The sequence below is a fragment of the Euwallacea similis genome, chromosome 2, assembly GCF_039881205.1.
Source record: "Euwallacea similis isolate ESF13 chromosome 2, ESF131.1, whole genome shotgun sequence".
NCBI classification, from domain to species: domain Eukaryota; kingdom Metazoa; phylum Arthropoda; class Insecta; order Coleoptera; family Curculionidae; genus Euwallacea; species Euwallacea similis.
This window is the reverse complement of record NC_089610.1, coordinates 8,494,990-8,521,550: the sequence shown is the minus strand read 5'-3', so window position 1 is coordinate 8,521,550 and position 26,561 is coordinate 8,494,990. Positions and strand designations below refer to the sequence as shown.

General features: G+C 36.3%; 1 long non-coding RNA gene across 1 annotated transcript; it reads right to left on the bottom strand.

Annotated features, from left to right (window-relative positions):
- Nucleotides 1-275: 275 nt before the first annotated feature.
- LOC136419204 (uncharacterized) lies at nt 276-1,744 on the bottom strand. Its single transcript, XR_010753083.1, has 3 exons — nt 1,261-1,744; nt 972-1,205; nt 276-901 (listed from the first exon to the last, which is right to left on the bottom strand). It is a non-coding gene; the product is annotated as an uncharacterized lncRNA (long non-coding RNA).
- Nucleotides 1,745-26,561: the final 24,817 nt, after the last annotated feature.

Below are 26,561 nucleotides of genomic sequence, written 5' to 3'. Positions count from 1 at the left end.
TGTTTATGCTAGGAAATAGACAAACAGTGTCTTGCTTTGTTTAATTAAGTGCGAAGTTTGCTTGCTGGTTAAAAAAATTATTCACGACCAATTGATAAGCGCCCTGGCAACCTTATCTAAGAGACCGTTTCCATGGGAACCAAGGAACTAACTAATGATCTGCTATTATTTAATTCTTTTCGTCTTTACGAGAGCAAATTTTATAGATGAAATCTCTGTTACTCCCTCTTTATTGAACTTTGTAAATGCTAATTTAGCCCTTATGTAGAATTCCAGACTTCAAACTTCCTTTCTCAAATTGATTCCTTCGCTCCAAGCCGATTTCCAGAAATGAAACAATGCCAATCCCTTGCTTGCAAACTACCTCGTTTAATGGAATTTAATTACTACTTAAATAGAATGAAATCAAATCAATAGCGACGTTTAAACTCCAAACGAACTTAACTCGTTTCTTGCAAAAGTCCCATTTCTGCATAACGCATTTCGCTCCTTAGATATTTAATTGTTCTTTCTTAACTCCCGGACATCCTCTGGCCATGTTTATTGAACTTAAATCTGAAGGATGTTTAGCCAATTTTAAGATTGAAGGTTGATTGATGGAGGTTTGTTTGTTTATGTTGTGTGGATTGGCCCAGATTTAGTTTATTCTTGAAAGTTGTAAATGGCTAGACAAGTTAACCGACACATTGAAACTGACCTAAACTGGCTTGGAGCGTACAAAAATCGAAAAACGAGTTTGAAGATGCAACAAAATCTTCTCACAGAATGCAATAATTACTACAATCCAACGCTGGTACAGGATTCCTGCTCATAGTTTCTTAGCCTTTTCGATATGCATGATGCATTCAGGACAGCCGTTTAAGGGGATGATGTCCGTGTTTATTCAACTGCGAGGGCAGTCCTGCAACTCGCCAACAGGCACTTAATATAATTCAATGGGAAAGATAAATTATTCATGGTATTACAGTTACCTATCAATTATTTCTTGATGAGGGCATTTAAGATTATCCTCATCTTCAGATATCGAATATCCTGCAAATTGAATGAGGTGCCATCTGCAGGAAGCCGCCTTCAGCGCTTCAATTAAATGCCATTTCCAGTACTGATGCGTACTTAAAGCGTACTTAAAGCGTGATGCCTCCTCGAATCGCCAATTTAGAACCTGTTGTGATTGTGAATGAAAAACCCGAGGTCTGCATAATTGTCTGAAAAAGTTCTGACTATGGGTCGTTCTCCTTTCTAATGGCTGGAAAGGCCTACAACAGGATGTCACCAACTGAAAAACCACCTCAAACACCTCTGATAATGTATTGGTCTATTACTCAGTTAAAATCAGCTTATTATCTGCACCATTTCCGTTCGCTGGCCTCGGCAGTTCATTTCCCTAGCTGGTTCCCATCACACATCATCTAAACACGTTTCGATTTTTTTGCTAATTAAACCAGATCCTCTGAATTTATTCACGTTTCATTCATAAATACTAATGACCCGGCAAGCGCTAGATAAGGAGAGGAATAGAATCTTACCGGACTGGGTTCCTATACCAGCATCCATCAATAATATCTTGTATTCTTGAAAGTCGACAGCCTGTAAGTGGAAGTGGTTTTTGCCTCTAGCGCGGATGTCCCAACGTGATTAACCTGACCCGCATGCTGTGGTACGACTTGCATGGCTGGCGTGGGCAAAACTGAATATTTTTACTGCATTTTAGGAGCAGGTTCAATTTAGCTTCTAGAGCCTTGCAAATGCATTTCTTGACACATTATTTGAGAACATCTTTCCAAAGTCGAAAAAATGGACACTGGAGTGACTGCTTCTTTTAGAAAGTAAAAGGAATATTATAACTTGGGTTTAATAAGCCTACAGAGCTCGTAGAGATTACTTTGGATGAATGATTTGGAGCAAGCAGGGAAAATGCATTCAACTATGCAAATGAAGATATTTCAAATAAAATCGGACGAAGGCACACTGGTCGCCAATCCTTTTTTAAACAACTATAACAATGCCAAGGAAACGTCGTGTAATTCTTTGATTAGCATCTAGTTCTTCCTCTATAGCTACGCAAATTAGGACCAGAATCGGAAGTAATGCTTCCTTGCGAATTCTCCAACGGATAATAAAGACATGTCCACACTTGAACAAGAAGAAGTCTTCACGACAAACCTACTTCTAGCTCGTCATCGGCAAAAACATTTATTTATATTCACGTAATCACCATAACAGCGGCAAAAAGAGGTTTAACCTCGATAGTCCTGATAGCTTCCAATATTACTTCCAGAACATAAGAAAGAAAGGAACGGTTTTGGTACGCCATCATAGGCTATTAGGATCGATAATGATTTGGGCGGTGACTGCAAGTCGAACTAGACTTGGGATAGAGTTTTTGGAAGGTCGACAGACTGCTCAAAAGGATTATTTGGGATTGCTCCAAGGCAAGTTAATAATATAACCATATTATTCCCTGATCAAGGCTGGACGTTTCAACAAGACAATGCGCCAATTCATACCGCCCAAATAACCCGGACCGGATTGAACAATAATAATATCCCAATTTCAGAATGGCCTGCAGTTTCACCTGATTTAAACGTCATTATAGGGTCGGTCAAACGCATCTACACCGGAAGAACATAATTTAACAACACCAAAGATCTAATTGCAGAACCACCTGGGAGGAAGTCTAGATGAATCTGATAGAGAAAATATTCAATTCATATAGCACCTTAGTTCGGACAAACTAAAACAGATATTACAACTCGGTTTGTGTGCGCTTACGGAGCTTATCGAGGAAATTAATTTCAGATATTTTTTGAGACAACTGCTTCACGGATTCCCGAGATATTGACGGTTAGAAATGTTTCGCATTTTTTCTTCACCACTCTCGACAATCTAGCATATAGTACGTCGATCTGCATTTTTTCGGAATAATCGACGCACCCGTTCCTGGAAACCGCAAATCACCCAACTCCCAGCTAAATCTAGCATTCAATCTGCCAATACACATGTATCTACGTCTAATATGATATTGAAATTTCAACCACCATAGTAGTAGAAGCCAAAATTAATCCCCTTTGTGCTCGAATTCATTGTGTAACCATTATCAGAAATTTTGCTGGCAATCTCTCTCTGGATTCAAATGCGTGGGAATTCAACCTAATACGAATAGTTCGAATCTAACTGAAATATTAGGCATAGGAGCGTTGCTTTATAACACAATTAACTCGAACTTATCAGCTTTCATTTAGCAGTGTTTCCTGCCTTTCTGGTACAAATAGACTGAGGTGTTAAATTAGTTTGTAGCTCAATTAATTTGTTAACGATTTTTGTCACGAGACAAAGGAGTAATATTCCCAATTTCACTATATCAATTACCTACGTTGGAGCTTCAAAGGAAGCTACAAAATGAGCTGAAATCAACACGTATTATCTAGCAAACAACTCTCAGCAACTGAGCGTCGTGTCTTCCTACGTTTAATGCGCCATTTAGAAGAAAATGCCCTGGAGGAGGAATCGGATTTAAAGCCTCATTGCCACATTTTATTATCTCTTGGGAAGGCAGTAAAAATATGCAGTAAAATCACATCTAACACTATGTCATTGTGGTGTAGTAAAGTTCAGATTCCGCAAGTGCTCATCGTAAACTGAGGCCAATAAATTTGAAACGCGAGAAGAAGAAGGAAAAATAACAGTCAGAATCAACTTTCTCAAAGATTTAAATCCTGCTTTACCTGCTTGTAACACCTTGCAACACTGTGCACCTTTACTTGCACCTGCTCCGATTCCGAGACACAGATTTGTTTTTTTTTTGTTTGTGGAAAGGTTTCTGTTGCCACTGATGATGGCAGTATACGTTCAAATGGAGTTTTAATGCAGCAACAATTGATATCTTATAGTCTAGAAAGAAACGTCTTTGTTTCTCAGCTTTCAAAGACCATCACGATGTTCAAAAACTACCAAACTTATTTACAATCCCACCTCAGCGAGAATGGCGCCAGCTGCAAATTTTTGCAATTTCATCTTTTTTTTTATTAATATTCCTGCATATTTATGATCCCTGATTTCTTCTTTTTCTGTCTGAAATGTCTATACAACCTGAGCTCCCACCTAGTTTGCAATATAAGGCAATTAGGTACCAACGGTATAATAATAATCTGAAATCCGGTCTGCGAAGACCATGGGCGTAGACCCAACAAATCTTAAAAGTTACTGGAAATTGCCTTTGCAATTGCGTGTGAGAAATATTGCAGCTGATTAAATGTAGGTCTTAACATAGGAAAAATACTGTTCTATACCGATTACAAATAGATAGAGATCGATTGGAATTATTACAACTTGTTCATTTCAGTTAGATACAATTTGTTATTCTCTATAAATCGACTGTTTGGTGGAACAAATGGCTCCGCCACTGAGTTTTATGCACTCTCAAACTAATGAATGAACTGGTTTACTCGAAGCGTGATGCTTGGTAGAAATCCTTCCCATTCATGGGAACCATGCTTTTTCTCGAGAGGCAATTTTGGCGTAAATGAAACTACGGCTAATTGGAACCTGAGATGGTTCTGACGACAGGATAATTGAGGGAAATTGGACTGTTAATTGGTTTTGTTGGGTGTCTTATCGCTGTATTGTCATCACTTCTAGCATGCTATGAAAAGGCAATATTTATTCGATGGTTGTCATCAAGGGATTAAACACAAAAATTCAAATTTTAACAAATTTCTAGCTGGCGAAATAGACATTGTTGTCCAGTGAAATTGAAGTGAAGAGTTGAGTAGATAGGAAAATTCGCAGTGGAAGTTTAGGGAACACAGGCGTAGTAGATTCAGAAACAGAGGCGTGTTGGAATATCCAGTCCAAAACAACGAATAAAGCGCATTCCTATTCATAGATATATGACGCAATGTTATCAATGCCTCAAAGAACGACCGGCCTAAATATGATTATTGCTTAGGTTAGTGTTTCTCTTCCTTCTCTGGCTTAGCGATAAGAGTAGTTAAAAAATCTAGAGTTAGTCTATCGCCTGTCGGGTATATATAACGATCGTTGATAATAAGAAATAAAAGGTTTAATTAATTACGCCTACAATTTGATTTTTACTGTCACACCATTAGACGGTCTGGTTAAAAAGGATTATTCAATAAGGCGTACTGAATTGGCATTTCAAGGAGTGAGAAAGAAACTTTAGGTAATTTTAGAAAATTCTAGAGGAGTAGACAACTAGGCCTTCTACATCAATGAATTGCGAGCTGAACATTTCTTAAACTATTGTGCAGAGATGATAAAATTTGCAGGCTTATTAGGATAGAATCAGCGAAGTAGTAAAGTCAAAGAGGGCAAGAAAGATAAATTTTATAGAAGTAAAATTTGGAAAATTCTACAATTTGAAATAATCCTCCTGCAAAATAAAATTTGGACTCACCATTCGTCTAATATTTTATAAAGATATTAAAATTCACAGCTTGAATGATGGAGAAACAGCTGTGCACTGGAGTTGCAGTTGAAAGCATGGTAAAACGCTACTTTTATTTTAAGGAAATTTTCAAAAGTTCTGAACATGGACATAAACCTCCGAAAAAGCGTTGAAACGATGTAAAATTTATAAGCGATTTAGAAATCAAAGCTATTCAAATGAACTTTCAACAATTAAATAAAGTTCTTCCCTGTTTTAGGGCAGTTTTGGTTCTGGTTTGATTCTGAGATATTGTACCGTGTTTGAATTATCTTATCATTTGATTACATAATAAAACATGTAGGAAACCTCACAAACTTGTGATTAATATCCACTTTATATGCCTATTATGGAAAAATGATTTACGTTATCGTAGGTGTACGTTCTAAACATACTTTTTCCAATAAATTGAGACTTTCATTGTGCCCGCGTCAAATAACAATAATTTATTCATACTTTCAGCTATTCATTATGATAATTTTTCAAATGTCATTTTAGCTCGTGTGTGTAGGCCATTTCGTGAAAATAACCAATACGTTTTTACTTGTCTCGTAATATGAATAACAGAGATGTTAAACACACCTCCGCTTTGGTGCTTGTAGTCCATAATGGACACATTTCAACAAATGCGTGTTTAATAACTATCACAATGTGAAATTTTCTATATTACTATTTTAATCCAAATTTCACAAGTAGTCCGGGTATGACGCAGCATCCGTTTCTGAAGGACCGTCATCGACCCTTTCACTGACGTCTCTGAAGGATTTTAATTAAACTTTTTAATTAATTTTATTTGCATGGGAATTAACTTCTAAAAGCGCGAACCCAATTTGTATGTCGAAATAAGATGCTTGCACGAAGACTTCCTCCAGTTTTGCTGTTGGGAATATTCGAATGATACGAAACTTGGACGATGCCCTCAAGGCCCCTGAGAAAAACATTCAAAACCACGGAAAATGTGCTTCTAATGAAATTGCGATACAGGAATACAATACTGATGTGGTGATCTCCGAGATTAAGTAATGGATACCGGAGCTGAGATGCAAAAATGAGGCCAGATGTTCGGGATAACGAAGATTTTGCCATTCTCATGGGTGTCCGGTGTCAGATGCACTTGGTTGTTACATATTAAATCACTTTGTCTTGAAATTTCTTGGCAGACCGGAGGATTCAGTTTTAGCATTAGTGTTAGTATGCAAATCTCATATGCACATCAAACTAACGTCTATGTGTGACATTCGGCATGCATCATCTCCCACACAGACTTCGAGCAAAACAGCTTTATAGGTATATTATTATTACTTCTTTGGCCTGGTGCCTCTCCTACTTGGATATATATCTGGTTATTTATAACCCCATTATTAAACCCGGCCATTTTCTAATTATACAGATATTTAAGCTGAATGAGGGGACATTATGTATTGTATCCAGCATGTTTATAAATTGCAGTGTGAATGGATTTACAGTACATTTTGTAATGAATTTAAACGACACTGTTGAAGATGGCTCGCGTTTCATCTTAAAGACATGTGTCTCAATGCTATTTTTATTATGAGAAACTTCTCAAATTGAAAAGCAATTGTTCAGATATAAAAGAGGTTGGAACTATTTCTTGCCCCAGTTGTATCTAAATTTATAATTCTCTAATAAATTCGGGATTTTCGGATGAAAGGTAAACGTCCTCCTTATTTACGAAAGATGCGCCTTTCCAATTCGGAAGAGACTAGTAATTTATGCAGTTTATTTTAAATCTACTTTAATTCTCACTAATTATGTTGTTTCTAGATAAAATAGTATCTTTGGCCAAACAGAGGAAAGAAGGTTAAGCTAGCCTTTGGCTGCAATTAAAAGTTTAGTTAAGTTGGCAGAAAAATAGAGTTTTGAACACCTGTTCAGCGAGTAAGTGGGCATTTTAAGCAACTTTTAAGAGGCTTAAAAATGATTACCGCAGAGGGACTTTTGCAGGAACAGGACACAATAATATATGAATATTGTGTATGTGGTTGGAAAGGCTATCATATTCTCGGCCGATGGCGCAAATTTATGGGCGAGGCGCAGTCGAGGCTAAGCGAGCAGCAAACCGTGCATAAAAGGCCGAGGATAAGATTTTCCTGCAAGGCGCACATTTGTGTCTTTATAACAAAACTCATTTTCCTTCAAAAGACGTTCTTGTATGGCCAATTTGAGAATTATACAGACAGACTTTCTACCTGTTTCGTATGAATTGAGTTGAATTAACCTGAACTAAAAGAGATATGACAAAGTAAATTTATCACTTATTCTTCACAGAATTGCAACTAATTTTGCTAGCAAGCCTGAAAAACAAACTGAGAGAAGCATTTATACAGGGCAACCCAATTTCTATGACGGAAACTTCAGGGACTGACACGGAATCGAAGAAAAATATTAGTTTGCTGTTGAAAAATTTGCTCTTCGACGTACCGTTTATGAAGCACAGAGCGTTGAAGTATTTGTTTTTTAAACATTTTTTAGACATATATATATATGTCTTTCAAACGATCTAAAATAAAAAAATATATTTTGAGAAGTAACATTGTAGATCATGGAGAACTGCAATTTTTCCAATAAAAACGTACCATAAAAGTAAATTCTACGCCACTGATGCTAACCACTAATATTGATCGTTTTTTAGGTTCTATGACAAATCTTCTTTGCGTGCATCCAACAAGGTAATCTTGTAATTATCTCGTAGGATTAACCATTCTCGGGTTAATAGCTTTAAAAAATGAAATGGGTTAATTGCGGGCTATTAACTCGGAAACTATGCATCATATACGATAAATATAAGACAGCATTTTCGTGCAAAAAATATAACCTAAAAAATAATCAAAATTGGTGGTAAGTGCCAGTGGCGTAGAAATTCCGATAAGAAAAACAGTCCTTACCCTCCCGAATGACTTAGGACAATTAATTTGCAACTCGTGTCTAACGAGTCTAAGCTGAAAGCACAAACTCCCAGCGAATCCCATCAACACCAAACAGCAAATCTTTCATTATTTAAGGTGCGTATTTACTGCGCGAACGAACGCCGAACAAACATCGAACTCCGAACACAAATTTGAATTTCTTCAATGAGTACGATTAAACGAAAGGAAACGAGAACTTTGTGTTCGATTCATCTTCACTGCGGTTCATTCCGCGGGCTATAATATCAAAAGATTTGCGATTCGGTGCTGACGGGATTCGCTGTGCATTTGTGATTTAAATTCGGTCGTTGCATATGAGGTAAAAATTTGCAGCTACATCGCATTAGAGTCGCATAATAGCGGTCCCGAGGTGCTAAAATGTCGAACTTTGAATGAACAGATGAAAAGTTCTAAGCTTAATTGAAGCTTGCAAAACAGAGGAATTACTATGGAATGAAATTTCAACGTCCTACCTAGGGATCACTATGGTATGACATACGGGCGATGTGCTTGGTGCAACACTTTATAGTTTTGACACTTTATGGCAAATGCCGTGCTTTGTTGGTTTTCCGCTCGATTAGCCCTTAGTTACGAATTTATACCTCTTCGTCGAATCCCGTCAACACCGATTAGCAAATCTTTTGATATTTCCATCTTCAGAGCGAACGTCAGTGAAAACTAAATTCTCATTCGGTAACTCTAACAACTCATTGTTCAGCGTTAACTGAATATGTAACAATTTATTATTAAATATGTTCTTAGATTTTATTAATTTAGTATTAAAGAAAGACGCGGACAATAAGACGTAACAACACCGTTCCGAGTTCGCGTTAGAAAATTAGTAACGAACTCTATTTGAACGAACTACGAATTTCATTGTTCGGAGTTCGTTAGTTCAGTGATCAAGCACCTTAACGTATGTTCAATAGTGTCTTTGATTAACGCATAAGTTCGGTTGTATCTGATCGTTTTTGTTTATGTAGTGCGTGGGGCGCTTAACTCGTGCAAAACTGTAATTATCGCACTGGATTGCTGATTGAACTGGCCGAAGAATGGAAGAAATAAGATAAAAGGGGAATCAAGCATACGTCTTCGGTTTTTAGGTTAGAAACATACGCATAATTTGCTGTGATGATGCCGCATATTGACGTTTGTGTAAACGTTATATGTATCTCGATCTCTATTAATGCGTCGACTACGCTTACGCGTTAAAATGTCTCGATTATTAAGCGACGTATTTAATGCACTCTTTTGTTAAATAATCTTGAAAATTCAGGTCAGTTACCGTTAGTTCTTACTTTCTATAGTTATCGCTCTTGTCTCTTTTTAAATATCCCGAATTTATGTTTCTTCAAAATGAAAATTTTTTGCGTTTTGAAAAGTAAGAAAATCTGGCAAGAGACTTTAATTTCTCAAAAAAACGTTTTGATCTTGTAAATTTCATTTTTCCGCGCTGATGACTTTTGCAGTTATTCAGTAAAAAGGAAAATATTCCGTTTTCATCGGATATCTGCGAAAATAACAGGAATGTGACAAATTTCTAAACATAATTTTGTTGACCTCCGAATGGCGCAACTTGGACACGCAGTGTGTTGCCGCCAGAAGAGCCCTTATAGCATTTAAGTCCCATACAATGCTAAACGCTTTGTAGCCTATTTAATGCAATAGCTTAATTAAAAGTAATTTTTCATGCCACCTATAGCGACTCGATACACGCAGAAAAAAATTCTTAAGCTGACCTTTCGATTAAATGGCGATTAAATGGTGTATACACATAGAAAAACGCAGCTCCGCTGAACATTGTTTAGCAATGCAATTAATTTTTATTTAATAACAATGGCATTATAGTTTTAACACCGGTAATAAATAATTTGTTTATACACTAATGGCCATTAATCAACTTGTCAAAGTTGCTATACGAGCAGATTAAGGGGTGCATGTTTGCAGCGTGTGTTTATGTTTCAATTACTCAAAGTGACTCGGATATAATAAAAATAAACAGTCCCCTAAGGTGGCCGTTAGATCGCCTCTAATTCTCAGAGGTTTAGAAGAAACGTGAAAAGTAAACATGAAATATTCCATTCAGAAAGTGTGAGGGCGTAAAAGCAAACAACACTCATCGCAGCTTCTTCTCCATGTTTACTTATTACCAGAAATGGGTTTAGATGTCCATTCCTGTTTATGACAAAGGTGTGTCCTGGGGCCCGATATCTAATCAATAAATTCCAGCTTTGGCCTACGTTATCATAAGCCGGCATTCCGGTCCCCTAGATGTCCAGGGCCAACGTAAACAAAATTCTATTTCACTGCCTGTTAGAGTGGTCCTAAAAGCTGATGACCCGATTCCGGAAGTGCTAATCCTGATTTTATCCTACGAGGCGTTAGATCCAGAAAGGCACTGTTGCCGGTTTACCGAGATAACTGCCCGGAGATGACCATAAGGGAACTTCTCTTGACTGCCTAGGGATTTGCAAAATCATTTCGGAGGAGATAGACGAGTTGTTTATTGGAATTGGATGTGTCTTGTTTAATTTAAAGTGGGGTGCAGAAAGGCTCACTGAACCTCCAATTAACCTTAATTTCGTGGCTCGATTACGCTTCATTCATCTTTCGTAAGACGGATATTAAAGCAACTTCATAATTGCCCTTTGAGTTATTTACACACGCACCTATGGGTTCCCCATCATCATGGAGAAAAATCTCTTCAACATCCGCTGTTGCCTCGTTACGTCACATCCGTTGTAAAAGTTGTCTAACAGGTCAAGAGGAGATTCAGCTTGGGCGTAGATTGCGTATGGTTGCCCCAGGCTTGATTCGATTCAAACCTGTTATAACAACATGTTGGAATATCGGTTCATTCATAAGTTGTTGCCCGGTTTGCAAGGTCAGAGTATGGTCTCTACGGCTAATATATTCACTAACTTAATTAAGATATTTTCAAAAAAATTTGCATTTTATTGATTTCTGTACACTCCCCTCAGTCAGCAACAATTTAAGGCAAACAATGGATCTCCTTTAATAAGCTTTCTTATTCCGACTTTCCGGTTAAAATGGCGTCGATTTTCCGCAGCAATTAAGAAACAAAGGGTCATTTAGTTTCAGCAACCGTTCGAACTTTTCTGACAAGGCATTGAATCCATGCCGCAGAACAATTGCACTAATTTCGCTTTTCCATTTAACGGTAGGTACTGATCTGTTAGCTCCAAGAAGAAAAAACAACTTGGAACGAATTTCTAGAAGGTAGGAAGATTGGAGGGTTGGCCCTAGTAACTGCATTAGAAAGAATTCCTAACCACCAATGATGGATTTCCAACACGGACACGTTTTAATTTTACCATTCTTTTCAATCTATTTATAATGCTTATATTTATTTTCCATGAGCAATAAGGCTATTTTCATTTTCCCGGATAGTTAGGGAAAGTGTGTGTTCGAGAATCTCAATCTCTGAGTTGGAAGCTGTGGTTTGGGTGAGTGGCTAAGGATGTATTTAACACTTAACTCAATCAAGTGGGAAAATTTCGGTATTCATATCCCACATTAAGGGGATTATGCACACCGAAATTCGTTGCTGCAGAACATCTATTTCGTGCGTAACTGCTTTCCAAATGTGCACTTTTTTTATGTTTTTAAGGCAAATTTTTCGTCTCCGGTGTCTCGTGCTTCTTCCACCGCTTCATTATCAGTTAATCGAGCCGACAATATCTGTGTTTTTTAATCACGTTTTTGAGATTACTCACACCGAAATTAATTGATGCTGAAGGTCTATTTCTGGGTGATTAAATTTTCGTTTGCCTTCTGGAAATTCCTTTTCTGTCTGACTTTTGATCTTATTACATCCATGTCATCCGCGTCGCTGTTTTGAAGCCAGAAAAATCGCAAATTTTATTACTTTCCACTCGTATTTTGTCGATTCCTAATGTCGAAATTCGTTTCTGCCGAAGATCTATTTTGCCACGTAATTTTCCAAAATCTGTTTTCGGTCGTCTCTATATTATCCAGAACAATTCAAACACGCATGTCTATTAATCCATTGATACTTTGAGCACAAAATCGTCCAAATTAGCATGGAGTGCCCTTTTAATCCCTTGTCCCGTTATCTTAGTAACATCCTAGTAATATGGGGACATTTCGTGTGAATCGATCGATCCAGCGAAATCCCAGTTTCGTGTTGACATTACTCTTTTGGTTTACACTACTCTATTTTGTTACTGCGTTATTTATTTTCGGTTCAGCTGCATTTGAGGCTGTAAATTAATGAAACGCATTGTTTGTACTAGCCGGAAAATTATAAATTCGATATAATATCGGGCGAGGTCGCATATGTGCCTCCATGTTGGCCGAATGCTCGAAATTGGGAAATGTAAAGTTCTCCGGAAGGGTCGCTGATGAAATTTTAGTGAAATATTTCAGCGATTATAAAGTTCGGCCTTTTCTGGCTATTATAGCCTGGGAGCGTGTGACCGATTAATATTATGAACAAGTAACAATTAATGAAATAATGGAAAACGTGGTACATTTACACATCGATATTCCTGTGGGTTGTAATAATGCCATCAACCGGGAGTAATTAGTTCCAGTGGCGCCTAAGGAGAAGGGTCAGGAAGTATTCACTCATAAACATAAATCAACAGTTATTGTTCTGTACCAAAATATCAATAAATCATATTACTCACCAGGGGTCCTCTCCTTTGCTCCGACATCTCCAGGTCTATTCAATCAATCAGGCAGTATTAGCTACAACGTACAAAGTAACATAATCTCTTAATATGGACCAAAAAAATGTAAATGCTCTCGTTATAAATCCTCATTTACTTTGTTATCTTTTGATCTAGGACCACTAGGTAGTGCCTCCCTAAAATGATTAGTTAATCGCCTCAAAATTTGAATTAAGGCTTCCCCGAGACAACGATGACTACTAAACAGCGAATCTCCTACAAAGAAATATGGGGGTTTCCCTACACTTTTTTATTAAAACGTACAACTATTACGATAATGTCTAGGTCTTAACACTATTTGCCACAACGCTCTAGGTTGGGCTCTAGCTCATACCACCACGCTCTAATAAGAGGTCGGCTTTTACCTCTTCACCTTAACACCGGGCTATAAAAATAGATCGGACCTTATCTCACTTTACTCCAGAAAACACCAGACACACCTCTAATGTCACTCTTTGGTACCACCACGTTCCAATAGTAGCACCTTTGAATGTGCCTCAACTTCGCACACATTAAGCTTTCCCCTCTCTACCCCTCTGCAGTCCAGGACCCATGATACTATGGGCGAACTTATGACCGCTCTTTTCCTGTTGCAGTATGAGCTTTATGAGAATTTTTACATTACGTTGTAAATAGGGTTTTTGAAGCTCCTGGTGCATTAATTATACAGCTGTTTAACGAGAGAAATTTTAAGGAAATAAAAAATTTAGATTATTGGAAAGCAATTGAAATGACGAAACACGTGAGATGAGGGAATTACTTTAGAGCAAAATGAAATTACTTCTGCAATGAGGCGAATTTAAGTATATATCAGGAGAAAAGTGTCAAATTAGCCGCAATTACTGCTCAATCTCCCTCGGTACTTATAGAGAAAATCACCTTAAACCTGTTGCTTGGTCCGATGCCCAATAAAAGTTTTTCAGTAAAGCATCGAACTAATGATGCGATTTGTCAATAAACGATTCACTTGAAGGTGCACGCAAGGTAAATTAGTCTTCATTCCAGATTACTGGATCCACTTAAATCGTGACGATGCGAAAAAAGAAGGAATTTAAGTCTGAGAGTTCTTCTTTTTTAGTTTATTACCGGAAAATGAAAACGACACCCAGAACGAATCCACAAACCAGCGTTTCCTTTGAAAATAATAAACCTGATGAAGAAGATATAGAAATTGAATATCGCCTACACGACAAACAGTAAATCTCTCCAGCATTAACTAAATTAGTACTTAAAAATAACGGTTGGAAAAAGTTGCGAAATAACACGAATCCGAAACGGGAGTGGGTAGATATGGTAAACACGACATCATCATCCTCTCATTTTGTTACAAACGGGCCTCGAATTTCTGCTGTAAACAAGGCAAAAAGGCATATTTTCAGCCTCTCGATGGTTTCCGAATGTCTATGAAAGGATTGAGAGCTAAAGTGCTCCTAGATTAGTATACAGCTTTATCTATTTGCCCATCCGATCTGTCACTTTACACTGTAATGCACATAATGCGTTCGGGAGTGCTCTCGGATGAAATTAGATGGCCGTGTACTACGTTTTGGCATTACACGTAAATTGATCTCCATTGTATCGAATGTTTATGGGTCGACAGATTTCAGCAATTTTCCCAAGAACTGTCCAACTTTAAACTTGAAAACAGCTGTCCGTGCGGTGGACAAACTTACAATACAACGTAACCACTTTCAGTAATAGTGTTCCAGGTTAAGCCAGGTTCAACTTGCTCAACCGCAGGAACTTACAGGTGAACTAAATGATATGTCTGAAATCTGTGGATTAAATCCCTGCATTTTTTGCCTCTCGAAATGCTCATTAAGTCCCTGATGAAAACTTCGTTGTAAACGTGGCGTTTTGATGCATTAGCCCTGAGATAAAATAACCAATTTCTATTCTATTATCTGTCAAAATAGCCGTCGGGCGATATCAGAACGAGCGCTGGCTTGTGAAAATTACTTTGGAAACAAGACGGATGATTGTTCGAGTCTGTCATCGTCTGTGATGCTACTCGTCGCCCCTTTACATCGTTTGCGGATACGTTTTCAATTATTCAAATTATTGTGTCTGTGCTTATCCAATTAAACTTTTAACAAGAACAACACGAGTGACTCGCTTCGCGATTCGGTTTTACTCAGATGGACTGGAATTCAACGTAAATAAAAAGGTAAAAATATTATGCCGCCAGACTATCGATTATTCAAACAAACGGTCATTACAACTCTCGGAGTCAACATGGGATTAAACGTCAGGAATTCGTTCATAAAAACTGAGTTTTTTCAGTCACGGTACTTTGAAATCAGGGGCGTACTGGACGAGCGCTCCAGATCTAGCTGCGCCACTGCCCAAAGCAAGGTATTAAAAAATTGACAGAAACCACTGGGATTTTCAAACCGGATTGGTGGCAATCAGAGACGTAGCTAACGGGCGCTAAAAGGGGTAAAAAGTTACTGCTGCACAGTTACAATTCCAAAATTAATAAATAACAGCTCTCGGAATCGAGCTACGCCACTGAGCGCGACGCGTAATTAAATGTAAAAAATTCGTCATTAAAAATGAGATAACGCCGTTTCTCGGGAATTAGACGCATGCTAAGAGCATGTTAAAAGTGGTAAAAACGAAATAAAAAGCGAGCGTTCAACAGTTAGTTAAAACTTTGAAAATCATTCATTACCGCCACTGAACTTAGCATGAGATTAATGCAGTTGGCTTAGACAATTCCTTTCAAGTCCTTTTATCTTATTTTAAAATCCGCGTCGTAGCAAGCTAAAAGTAAAGTAAATTAAATTTAAAGAAATAGTTAAATTTTGAAATATTTTTTCCCTTTGCGGCCGTGGGCAAACCGTTCCGCACGTCCCTGATTTCTGAGCAATTAATTGGCGAACTCGCACAATCTGTGTGCTGACGTACTTATTTGTCGTTAGTGGCGAAAAAAAGTTAGAAAATAGACGAATTCGACTTTAAAAGCAGCAAAATTTTGAAAACACCTGTTCCGTTTCGCAGTTGTAAAACCTTTTCATTACTCCGGACTCAGACAATCCCAGTGCTTTCATATTAGATTAAAATCAGTAGGGGCGTCCTGGGAGCATGTTCCAAGTGGTAAAAAGAGAGCAAAAACAGACTTCCCACGCTTAGACCTAAAAAATATCGTTAGAACCCTTAGAATCGGGCTACGTCACTGGCGCAACTCTTTGAGGAATTTAGTTTTTTCTTCCAAGGGAGGCTGAAAACATGAGAAACCGTCGAATGGGTTATAAAAAAATTGTTAAAACTGGTAATGGCCTAGAGGAAAAAAAGGGCAACTATTCATCGTCATTTTATTTTTAAATGGCGCAAGCTACACGATTTATCCGACATTGCGGAAAATAATGTTGCTCAGTATTTGTTTTTTCGCTTGAAATAAAAATTTATTTTTATTTTGTTAAATGCGTTAAGAAATGTAGCAAATAAATAATTTATCTGCTGAAAAACACATTTGCCCAAATAAAAATTTTCAGTTGAACTAAAAACTAATCATTTTGTGAAATTCTAGTATCAATTACAAATTAAAAAAAAGGCGTTAATGAAACAAAAATAATGGTAATTTGCCAAGAGAATAATCATTAATTGGGCCCTTTTTCGATGGCGGCTTTTAATTTCGGCAAGTTGTTGCGAATGCAAAGTTTCCTCATAAACCAACTAAGAAAACGCAAGGGTCTTCCTGCCCGAACAAATGCATCGGAAAAATTGCAAGAGCAGATTTATCGATCATAAAGGCACGTCCTTTCTTTGTTGGCAGTGGCATATCGCCCCTTTTATTCCCTTAAGAAGCAAACAATTTGTTTTAACTTGTGCAAAACGATTTTACAAACGACCTAATAAATTTCTGAAATTACAATCGTTTGAAACGATATTTAAACTTACCCATGCCATTAATCTGGCACGATTCGAGCAAACTTGAGCACATATTTTTAATTGCGGTAATCTCGAAGGGATCCGCCTTGGCCCTTCTGCTTATTGTGGCGGTTTTATCGAACGTTCCAATCAAGACGCAAAGCGAAAACGTCAATTGGAAGTTCAAACCAGTAAAATTTTATGATGCAAAAAACAAAGGTCCGAGACTCCCGAATGGACCAATGTTCGGACCAGTGCTCCCCATTTCACAGAATATTGGGCAGAAGATATGATTTTTAGGATTTATCGCCGCGAAAATAGATCACCCGATATATCAAAAGGGAATTGATGTTTGTTAAATAAACTGTGCATTCCAGATTTAACCATCGAAAATAAACTATGACATATTTTTATGTATGGCCCCGGCGGTGATGCAAACTGGTTTTTAATTGCTTTAAATAGATAACTAATTAATCTCAGCATTATCATGGCTACTCTAATCCTTTCGCTGCGGACAACAATTTTCTCAGGAAGTAAAATATTTGAACCGTGTTCTCGCTCCGGTTTATGATAATATTTATATTTAAGACGAGTTGACGGTTTCATTAAAAGTTTCACCGAAATCGCCCGAGAAATTATTCCTTTGTTTCACTTTAATGAATAAGGATAATTAATTGCGCGATTCTTCGTTTTTAGGATCAATTAAATGGTGTTTAGATGGCACAAAGAGGGTCGCTTTCAAAAATCCAAATTTCATCCCTTTCAAATCAAGCCTTGTATTTAATGGCTAAATTCTCGTGTATTGTACCTGCAGAAATAGCCAGGAAAACGCTCCAATTTGCCCGTTTCTTCGAATCCTCTTTCACCATCAGGAAGCGTTTGCCTCGCAATTGCATTACGTATGCATATAACAGTAAATTCGATTATTATTAAAGCATAAAAAGTAACTGGTAAATTTGCATCCGTTAAAGTTGTACATAAGTTGGGTTGTTAGGAGGTAGCGTGATAAGAAACAAGTTCCCATTGGGTATCTACTACAACTAACAAACTTCTAAAACGCTGATTTATGAACGTTAATCCGATAAAGATGATTCGACTAATGATAAGCTGTTGAGGCTCAGGATCTGTTTAATTATTGACGCAAAAACTGGAAACATGGCAAATTACACAGGAACGTCTTAAAAAGTTCCTCTACTGATTGCCTGCATTGCAGCAACTCTTAAGGAGCTCGAGAGAAACTTACACGCATATAGCCAATTTTGAGTTGAAGTAGCCGGTGAATCAAACTTTGGCCAACGTAGCATTCCTCATCTCTAATTTGGTATAACAAATATTTAAATAGATAATTTACTTTTTCTTAGTCGCAGCCAGGACAGACCTGCACTTCAACAGGCTTTGCGCTAAGTAGCAAACAGTAGATTTACATAAAAACGCACTCAGTGTGGGAAATCGCTTGTGAATGAACTTTTCAAGTTGATTTTAATTATCAACCGGTTATTAATATACGATCAAGCGACGTTGCCAGGTTTTCGTATTTGCCCGATTTCTCTGAAAGCCCTGAAAACATACGAACTGTACGTCCGGTGCTGATTTATGTTCTTCGGCTTAAACTATCATTCTATGCCTATTCCACACTTCTTTTGTGTCTAAGCTCATTAATGGTGATTTACTGCCATTCACAACCTAATAAAAATGTTTAGGATTTATGTAAATTCTATGGCTTGCGTAGTATCATGGTTAGCATAAGGGGAACGTTAAGCTGCCTACGCATTTTGCTTTATTATGTATTATACGAGTGTAATGTCAAGTTCCGAGTAACTATAATGAGGAAACATTATGGCGGCTTGCGAGCCTTTTTATGTATCAATTAGTCAATTATAGAATGGATACTCCTTCTTCTAAGAAAATCTTTAATAGAAAACATATTAGGGTGAATAGTGACTTAAGTGCTGCCAACGTCTCACTTCTTCATTCTCTAGCTCCCTTCGGATTTCACCTCTTTTGTTTCTTTTTAGTGTAAAAACTTAAGTCAATTTGGGGCAACAAGATTCTTTATTGAAAAAAGAAAAGATGCTTGAAAGAGAGAGTTTCCAAGTCATTGTCTACTCACTGAGGTCATGTTTGCAAAAGAACATATAAACCATGACATCTTCAAACATAACGTTTTTTTAATATTAAAAAAGTTAACATCGTTTTCCACAAGACGAATTTTAATGTTACTTTCTATTATCATGCGTATTTTAATTAATTTACTGTTGCTGTTCTTTATGATGTTTCAAGTAAAAATGTGTCAGACTGGAAAAGTTTTCAGGGTCGGTCATTGTTCTGAAATTTTGGATTTCTAAGTCCAACAAAATTTTTTTCTGAAGTATTTTCTTTAGGAAGAAATTTCGTCCACATCTGCGGTGGCCATTGTCAAAGGTGATAAGGCAATGCGCGAAGCGATCCATCACGTTCGTCGACGATGACTGAGATGGTAACTGGGCCATCCGTGGTATTTGTACTACGAACATACGCACGCTCCTGCATGCAATATGGGTGGAGGGGGAAAGACCTTCAACAAGGCTCTCTGCCGTTTGGAAAATATCCTTAGTTTCAAGTGTGTTGCCAAATCCACGTTCTGATGAACACTTAATGTAGCTTGGGGCATAAATTATATACTCCATAAGGTTGGCAATTTTAATGTTTGCTCCAATTCTGGAAAGTATGTAATTAAAACATTTTCGGAAAACGAAGCGACGTTGTTGTCTTGGCGGTAATCCATAACTTGGCAACATATATCTTTATGTGCTTTGGTTTATTTTACCGGAAGTAAATTGAGTTCTATATTTCTGATCGTCTCTTGAACCTCTAAAGGTCTTAATTGTAGTATTTGTTGTTCCTTGTTCTCCATATTGTGTTACAGTCAAATAATGCAAGGGATAAAGGAATGATATTTAATGGACATGCACATAAATCATCCAAAACAGAAACAAATAAACAATTAAATTTGCGTACTTTCAGACTTAATCTAGAATCTGTGTCTAAAATTTCTGCCATTAGGCCAAACACCTCCTCTAGCACGCCCCTGCTTTTTGAGTAATTGAATTTTAAATCACGAATTTTATATTGGGAAACTTTGGCCATCAAACTCTAGAAAATCAGTGTACGTAGCATGTTTCCTCGAGTTTTTTTAACATAATTTCCATTTTCGAGAGCTCTGCAATTTTCTAACTGAGGGATGCTAAATCCCTGCAAACTGTGCTTTTATTACACCTCTATAGAACTTCCCCTGGGACGCCGCTGAAGAGGAAGTGTTTTAATAAATTATTCTCAAGATAATAAAACTTTTTGGAAACCTCTAGTAAGTGGTAACAAAAGTGGATTTTGGGACACAGCTGTGTAACACATCTGACTGCTTGCAATGAGAAATTATTGCTAACCACGTTCCAAATTAAAATCCAAATGCCACTTTAATGTTTTGAATAAAGTTTTCTTTATTGCCCTATTTGGAAACTGGAATAGCAATAGCTGAATGCTGTAAGGTAGTGAAAAATATATCTCTTTTAAATTTTTTTTAAATTTTGTAGCTTCGGACTATTAACGTTGGAAAACTCGTTCGTATTCAATATGTCAAATATAGTAACTGGAAGGCTTCTGGTTTCCATTTTACAGTTATAAAATGATTAATTCATAAAATGATACATTTTCTTGGAAGCAGCTTCTACTTACATGAAGTGAACCAGCAGCGGAACACATTTTTTTTTAATAATTTTTTTTCGGGTTTGGGACCTATTGGAAAATCTTCCATGGTATTCTCAATGGAGCCCCAAGGTAAAAATCGTTAAGGAGAAGATTGAAATCCCCATTTGACCCTCACAACCCCTCTAAGAGCAGTTAAACCTGTAATGGGCTCCTTTTATTTCACCGGCCGCTTGAAAAATGCGAAATAAAGTGTAATATATTCCGCGAATGGAAATTTACAGTGCTTCAACGTTGTTCCAGTGATAAAAATTATTTATTTAATGGCGACGATCTGCCGTGTTTTTGCATACATATATGATTTTTCTCATGTTTAATGTGGGAGCCAGTAATTCATTAGGGGAGAGGGGACCTTTTATTGTCGGCCGAAAAGCCTATATACAGCTTTTTAAGTTAGTTTTTATTATATAGGGAAATTTCACCGTTCTTTTTCAATAATGGACAAGTGTGTTGTTCCCATCATCTCTGCATGTATACACAACACATATCGGCTGTTATTGTTTTAACGACATGCCTCAGATCTCTGCAGTGAAACAAAAAACAAATCTCCACAGAAACATAAAAGAAATCCTGTTGGGAAAGTAAGCAATACGTATGAATGAAGGAAATTTAAAAACAACAGTCAAGTAAAGTTTCTATGGAAATACAAAAAAGAATAAAGCAAGAATAATAAACGGAGGCTGAATCTGGAATGGTCCTCCTGAAGAGAATGTAAATAAACCGGTTTATTTTAATGTCAGTATTTGATTCATATCCCATTTTCCTGGCGAACGATGAATTGATTATATTATAGTTTGTATTTATGTTTGGGTTTTCCTCAAATAGAATTCGTTTGAAGGCTTCATAGTGAAGCAAATCCAAGCAAATACTAATTAGATGACCATTAAATAGGTTTGAAATCGAACGCTAATTAAATGCATTTCTTTAAGAAAAGTTAGTTACTTCCCTCTGCCGTTCAATCAGGTAATTGATGCTTTGATTACCTTCAATCAACTGAATTAGGAAACCAAATCAAAATTTATTATTCAATTAAAACTCCATTGGTTTGTTAAATTAATTCCCCCAATGTGCGGTTTTTTTAAATAACCATAAACCATCAGTGCTTCATACTTCAACTCTCATATTTAAAATTCTTTGTTTATGTTCGGTTGAATTACTGAAGAATTTTCATTTGTATCAAGAAAACCCTGTATATCAAGTACCCGCCCAATAACCTTAGAATATGCGGAGACGTTAGTTTTTACAACCCCCTTCGAGGCCTACAAAACTGCCATTAAAATATCAATTTAAATTTCTTATTACGGTAGGAGGACCCATATTTTCCGGTAATTGGTTTTAATCGGGTGTCTTTTATATTGTACGTATTCTAAGGGAAGACGCAAATATCTCAAGTTTATTATACAACGCTTGTAAACAGTACTACAACGCGTTTATAACTTTCATAAACTCGATATTTTGAAAAAATGCTTAAACACGTATAATTTTATTTGAAAAAAGGCATTGAATGCATTATTTTCGTTGTTCAAAATTTTCACCCCTATCCAGCTACCCTTATTAACTTTTTATTTTAAAATGGAAAGGTACTCATTGCCTAATCAAATCAAAGGTAATTCATTAAGGAATACAACGGTGTACTCAGAACTAAAATGGTTTACAGTTTCCTTAACAAAAATAGAACAAAGTGCATATCTTAAAAAGATTAAAACATTTTATCTTTGCTATCTACATAGATAGACAATCCGTTCTTATTTTACTCTGAAAAAGAGTAAAAAAATGACAATAACACGTAAAAATTTTAAATCGTCTTCAATCTTTTGCCTATACGTCAAACAATTTTTTTGATACAAAATATTTTAGTTTTCATAGAATTAATCCGTATTTGAATTCAGTTGTTAGACATCTACCACAGTTCGAATATCAAAAAAATGAATCGTTTATCTGAGAAGTGAAGAATTGAAATTTTAACCTTTTTGGGGTATGAAGATCATAAAAGAACCTACGAAAAGATGTATCTCATATTTAATGAAAAATATCGAGGCCGACCTATTGGTGGAAGTATAGTTTGTCGGATTAATAAAAATTTTTAACAAACTGGAGGTGTGAAAGCTGCTCCACAATGTGGAAAACCTTAAACAGCAACTGGTGGCGATAAAGCATCACACATTCTTTTATCTATCGATGAAAATTCCATATTGTCTATCAGTAAACTTGCCGATGAATTTGATGTATCTGCAAAATCAGTAAGCAATCTTTTACAACGAGAAAAATTCCATCCTTACAAAATTTTCCTTATTCAAGAATTGACGTTTAAAGATTTTGATTACAGGATGGAATTTTTGTAAATTGATACAAGAAAAAGGTCTTCAAGATAAGAAATACTTTTTTAGAATTTTATTTTCGGATGAAACAACATTTTGCTTAAATGGATCTATTTTTCGACATAATTGTCGCTATTGGTGTACAAACAATCCTCATTTGATGTAGATTCTGCAAACACAACATCCGCAAAAACGGAATGTATAGATGGATATAATCGGCCACCAGTTTATCGGTCTATTTTTCATAGAGAGGAACTTAAACAATGCATCATACTTGCACTTATTGCAAAACGAAATAGTTCCATTAATCGCCGCAATTTTTCCTAGAGAAAACGGAGAACAAGCAGCCAATAATATTTGATTCCAACAAGATGGTGAACCACCACATTATGCTATGGCTGTGAGAAAATATCTTCATGAGGTTTCTCTAAGTGATGGATCGCTAGAGGAGCCGCAATAGAATAACCGCAATGATCTCCAGATCTGATGCCTCTCGTTTTTTTTGTAGGGTCACTTAAAAGTTCCGTTTGCAAAAATAGACCACAATATTTCAATCATTTGTGTCTTAGAATTCAAACAGAATTAGAATTAATAACAGAAGCAACATTGGATAGTGATATAAGAGTTTGAGTGACGACTGAGTTATTGCCAAATTATTACTAAAGCCCAATTTGAGCATTTATTGTAAGAATTTCAATTTTATTTAATGTAATAGTGAGTTACTTTATTTTGTATCGAATAATTTTCTTTTTTAATAAAACTATAGATCTAATTTTAGTTCTGAGTATACCGTTATATCCCTTATCGAAGTATCTTTAATTTAATATACTACAATGGGCACTTTTTCACTTGAAATTAAAAAATTTATAGGAAGGAATAGTTGAATAGAGGTAAAAAATTTGAACATCGAAAACAATGCATTAAATGCCTTTTTTTTTAACAAAATTATTCGTGTTTAAGCATTTTTAAAAATATCAAGTTTATGAAAGTTATAAATGTGTTGCAATGATTTTTACAAGCGCTGTATAATATATTATACAGGGTGGCTAAACGAAAACGAAACACAAGCTATTTCAGGCTCTTAAACTATTAAAAAAAAAACGCTCGGACACGTCAATTATTATTTCCAGGGGGAAATATTTTTTGAACATAATGCAACCCCTACTTGTCATACCTTGCCCAGGGTGGAACCCATCCCCAAATTTTTAAAAAGAATAGTGGCTCAAGTTACGTCTCGTTTGAAAGGTCTTTCGATTCTCTTTACGGCAATATATAGTTTAAATATTTTACTTCAGTGGTTTTCAAATAATTGATTATTCTAACATTTACAAATTTTATTGGAAAATAGTCACAATTTTTTGACAAACACGTTATTCAAATTGATGCTGCACGTTTGCTGGCATTTTAGGAATTTTAAAATGCCAATTTAAAAAACTAATAATGTAAACAAATTGAAATAAACAACGAAAAATAAATTCACTTAGATGTCAATTAAACTTGGACAGTGTGAAATCTAATTATTGATATTTGGTTTATCTTGTTTAAACAAAATAATAGTGAAAATGGTTTATACCCCACAAGAGACAATAGAAATCGTTGAGCTATTTTTTGCACATAATCAACATGCATTTTGGACAGCCAAAATTTTTCAATGAACGTGAGGCAAATAAAAATATGCAAAGAAAGTATGTCTTAGAGCTGATTGCTAAATTCAGGTAAGTTCAGGGAAACAGAATCGATGACTAATAAAAAAAAAGAATGGTGCAAGGCCGGTAAGGAACGAAGCTGCATAGGTTGTGGTTTTAGGACATGTTAATATGGATTCTATATTAAGCATTCGAAAATTAGCTACTGTATCTAGTGTCAATCGGGGAAGTATACAAGGGATTCACAAAGTCATCATTTCCACCCTTGTAAAATAAAGCTGGTAGAGGAAATAAATGAAGACGATCATGATCGCTGGATTGGATGGAGAGGTGCTATTGGATGGCACGATCACCAGATCTGTCACCTTTGGATTTTTTCTTTTGGGATCGCATTAAAAGTAAAATCTATGCTATACAACCAGCTTCATTAGAAGAATAACGCGAAAGGATTACGTTTGAATAACAACAGATAAGTTCTGAAATGCTACGAAACGTGCGTCATCGATTTGAACAAAATCTGTATTACTGCATGGAGGTTATTTTTAGCATTTGTTAGACTTGTTTTAAATTATGATTGTTTTAATAAAAAGTTTGTCAAAGAATTGCAACTATTTTCCAATAAAATTTGTAAATGTTAGAATAATTAATTATTTGAGAACCGCTGAAGTAAACATTTTAAACTATATGGCCGTAGAGAGAATCGAAAGACCTTTCAAACAAGGTGTAACTTGACCCACTATTCGATTTAAAAATTTGAGGCTGGCCAAGGTATGACAAGTAGGGGTTGCATTATGTTCAAGAAATATTACTCCCTAGAAATAAAAATTGACGTGTCTGAGGGTTTTGTTTTTTTAATACTTTAAGGGCCTGAAATGGCTGGTGTTTCGTTTTCGTTTAGTCACCCTGTAAATTCACATCATTCTACCTGCGTAAACCCTACAAATTCCAAACGTGGTTTACTGAGATCGAATTTTGTACCGTCAGTTTAGACTCTATCTGCAGTTAAACTTGAGATTAGAACAGATCAGTGGGATATACGAGAAATCTAGAACGTAATCTGCAGGTCGCGTTTAAACCCTGACTATACAATCCGGTTTAAAGAAGACGCGCTCTCATCGAGTATAAATTTGGAATTTTGAGTGGTTATAGAGACAACTCCATTTATTCATTTCTGTTCATATTAGCGGGGAAAAAAGCGCCAAAGTTGTTTTAAACGCGAGAACACGATTTGGCTTGCACAAAGGCCTAAATGGTTTGCTTCTACATATCCCGAACATTTCCCTAATGCATTTTCCCTTATAATCAGTTTTTTTTTAACTCCTTTTTTAATTAAGTTTCAAGCTCTATCAATCTCCATTAATCTTCTCAGCTAGACCGTTTAAGCTTCAAATTGAAACTCATATTTACTCGTTTTCAAAAATATGATATTAAAGTTTTATATGCTGAAGAATCGATACCCATGCATATGAGAATAACGGGGGATAATAAGTGAATTAAATTGCTTAACTGTAATATAGTTGAGCAGGATATTAATTCAAGTTGCACGGATATTTAAAATAATGTTAATAGTTGCCCGTTTCGAAATTGAAAGTGGTATCTACGCCTCTTGGTCTAACGGCACATGCGGAATTTTCTTCTAGAACTGTTTGTATAGGATGTCATGGATCGTGGTGGGGCCTTTAAACTCTCGAGGAGAACAAAACTTTTGATCTCGCGGGGAGAGAACGAAAATGGAAAAGGGGGAATTTCGAATAGTTCAATTCACATTCGTTCGGGCTAGTACAGGCATATGGAACAGAATTAGATTAGAGCATATCAATTAGAGCATTCCCATTCATTGAATTAAGACTGTGATCCGCTACTGATTAGTGTGTGAGACCGGTTAGCTCTGACTA